Here is a 3,524-nt window from a genome sequence, read left to right as displayed (position 1 = left end):
TTGAATCTCACTTCTAACACCTGGCATGGTTGGACTCAAACCCGGGTCCCTGGTTCGTTTGCTTATTTTCTGAATTAACAGTCCAGTGGTAATAGTGCTCAGCCATTGCAGAAAACCCGTGACACTAATCTTTCTCAATGAAGTCACTTTTCCTCGATATTGTCCTGTGTCATTTTCCTGAGCTTGACTCCCAATAATCGCAAGTCCATATCAGTAAAAGCTGCTACCTGAGGATTGGCCTCACAACAGCGGTAAGCAAATGAAGCAACTGGTCTGCAGGTCCCTATGGTGGGGTTAGGGCAAGTTCACCCAGCAACAGTGACCGCAGCAGCACAGAGTGAAGAGTATCAGTGTGAGAGTCAGTGTAAGATTCTGCAGTGCCTTAATGAAATAGGAAATGACTCCACAACCACATGATGAAAGAGCAGCGCTCCCAAAACTAGTGCCCAGTTAAACCTGTTAGATTCTAACCTGATGTTGTGTGATTTTTAACTTTGTACACCATAGTCGAACACTGGCATCTCTAAATTAATGAAATGGGGGTGTGGGACGGAAAGTTCGGTTAGTGATCGAAGGAGGGAGAGAAATCTCTGAGAACGGGTGGATTTGAATTCGGACATATGAAACACAGAGATGTGAGCGAGCAGAATTTGAAGGGAAAAGATAATCACCTTTGGAGAAAATTACCATGCAAAAACAACTTGCGTTTCACCAAAACGGGGGCAGATAGAGCAATTAGTGCCATGACTCGGATTCGAACCGAGGTTGCTGCGGCCACAACGCAGAGTACTAACCACTATACGATCATGGCACTCCACAGACGCGCACTCGGACAGGGTGCAATAAGTACTGTATCATAGGAAATGTTTGGCAGCGCAACAAATGAACAATATCAGTGATGAGCGAACAGTGGCAGATACGTGGGAACTCAGAATGGGCTGACCGTTTAATATCGGTTCCCCCAGTGGCTGTGGTGATTCCATCATTAATATGGGGAAGGCTGAGATAAATAGATTTCTCGAAAACATCAAAACCTCCGGGGACAGTGCCGGTGTTGTTGAAATGTATGCTTCAATAGTAATGCAGTTTAACATCGGCTACTTTACCAGTTTCCCCCAGACACACACACACAAGGCAGTAACCATTGCTGCCACACAGTCCCAATTCCCAGGCCCAGAATCTGAGGAATTGAGTGGCGCAGTCGCGAAGATCCAACTGGAAGTCGGGATGGGAATGAGGTCGCAAAGATACTCGAGGACTCCAGTGATACAACCGGTGAATGCACGGTATTTCTATGACGGTTAAGAGGCGCAAGTCATTCCGAGGTTGGGAGTGCTCCTGGCCAAAGGCGGGACAGAAGGGAAATTATTTTCCCGTTTATAGCAATCTACAGTGCAGCTTACTGAGAGAGCTGAGTGCCACAACTGGAGCGTGGGTGGCTGGTTTGAAGTTTGAACTTGCTTCACTATCACCAACTTGCCTGAAATGAATTGCTTTCACCATTTTTAATTCCAATTGTTTAATATCTCCCTGCAGTCTGCGGCTTTCTTCCTCATTGTTAATTGCATGAGTAACTGTTGTATGATCTGCACACTGCTGAATCACGGCCACTACAACTAAATATGAATCATTGATCAATATGAGAAAACAGTGGAACTCACTGCAGGCATGCTTTGTCGGTTTGCAGGCGACGCCAGAATTGTAGACAGTGAGGAAGATTATCTAAGTTTCAAAAAGATCTTCATCCAATGAGTCGTTGGACTGAAAAATGTAACATGGAGTTCAATCTGGATAAATGGAAGGTATTGCATTTTGGTACAACAACAAGAGTAGGGCTTTGCGTAGTGTTGGAGAACACGGAAGCTCGGGGTGCAGGTGCATAATTCCTTGAAGTTTTCATCACCTACAGACAAGATGGTTCAAAGGCATTTAACATACTTCCATACTTAACATACTTAACATACAAGGCAGTGTTGTGTGATTTTTAACTTTGTACACCATAGTCCAACACCGGCATCGCTAAATTAATGAAATGGGGGTGTGGGACGGAACGTTCAGTTAGTGATCGAAGGAGGGAGAGAAATCTCTGAGAACGGGTGGATTTGAATTCTGACATATGAAACACAGAGATGACAGCAAGCAGAATCTGAAGGGTAAAGATCATCACCTTGGAGGAAATTACCATGTTAAAGCAACTGATTCCTTTGTGTTTCACAAAAACTGAGACACTTAGAGCGATTACTGCCGTGACTCGGATTCGAACCGAGGTTGTTGCAGCCACAACGCATAGTACTAACCACTATACGATCACGGCGTCCCACAGACGCTCACGCGAGCAGTGTGCAATAAGTACAGTATTATAGGGAATGTTAGGCAGCGCACCAAATGCACAATATCAGTGATGAGCGAACAGTGGCAGAAATGTGGGAACTCAGAATGGGCTGACAGTTTAATATCGGTTCCCCCAGTGGCTGTGGTGATTCCATTATTTATATGCTGTAGGCTGAGATAAATGGATTTTTCGAAAACATCGAAAACTCCGGGGACAGTGCCGGTGTTGTTGAAATGTATGCTTCAATAGTAATGCAGTTTAACATCGGCTACTTCACCAGTTTCCCCCAGACACTCACACACAAGGCAGTAACCACTGCTGCCACATAGTCCCAATTCCCAGCCCCAGAATCTGAGGAATTGAGTGGCGCAGTCGCGAAGATCCAACTGGAAGTCGGGATGGGAATGAGGTTGCAGAGATACTCGAGGACTCCAGTGACACAACCGGTTAATGCACGGTATTTCTATGACGGTTTAGAGGCGCAAGTAATTCCGAGGTTGGGAGTTCCCCTGGCCAAAGGCGGGACAGAAGGGAAATTATTTTCCCGTTTATAGCAATCTTCAGTGCAGCTTACTGAGACAGCTGAGTGCCACAATTGGAGCGTGGGCGGCTGGTTTGAAGTTTGAACTTGCTTCACTATCACCAACTTGCCTGGAATGAATTGCTTTCACCATTTTCATTTCCAATTGTTTAATATCTCCCTGCAGTCTGCAGCTTTCTTCCTCATTGTTAATTGCATGAGTAACTGTTGTATGTTCTGCACACTGCTAAATCACGGCCACTACAACTAAATATGAATCATTGATCTATATGAGAAAACAGTGGAACTCACTGCCGGCATGCTTTGTCGGTTTGCAGGCGACGCCAGAATTGTAGACAGTGAGGAAGATTATCGAAGTATCAAAAGGATCTTCATCCAATGAGTCGTTGGACTGAAAAATGTAACCTGGAGTTCAATCTGGATAAATGGAAGGTATTGCATTTTGGTACAACAAAAAGTTGCGTAGTGTTGGAGAACACGGAAGCTCGGGGTGCAGGTGCATAATTCCTTGTAGTTTTCATCACCTACAGATAAGGTGGTTCAAAGGCATTTAACATACTTCCCTTCATTGTTCAGTCCTTCCTGTATAGGAGTCGGGACGTTATGTTGAAGCTTTGGAGGACATTGATGAGGCCTCTTCTGCAGTATTAT

The 3,524-nt window shown here is 44.9% G+C and overlaps 1 non-coding gene across 1 annotated transcript; it reads right to left on the bottom strand.

The window, feature by feature from the left end:
- Positions 1 to 739: 739 nt before the first annotated feature.
- On the bottom strand, positions 740 to 811 carry trnah-gug. The gene has a single exon. It is a non-coding gene; the product is annotated as a tRNA-His (tRNA).
- Positions 812 to 3,524: the final 2,713 nt, after the last annotated feature.

This window comes from Chiloscyllium plagiosum, unplaced genomic scaffold (genome assembly GCF_004010195.1).
Source record: "Chiloscyllium plagiosum isolate BGI_BamShark_2017 unplaced genomic scaffold, ASM401019v2 scaf_52632, whole genome shotgun sequence".
Lineage (NCBI taxonomy): Eukaryota > Metazoa > Chordata > Chondrichthyes > Orectolobiformes > Hemiscylliidae > Chiloscyllium > Chiloscyllium plagiosum.
Note: the sequence above shows the minus strand (reverse complement) of the source record. Positions and strands in the feature narration are given on the sequence as shown.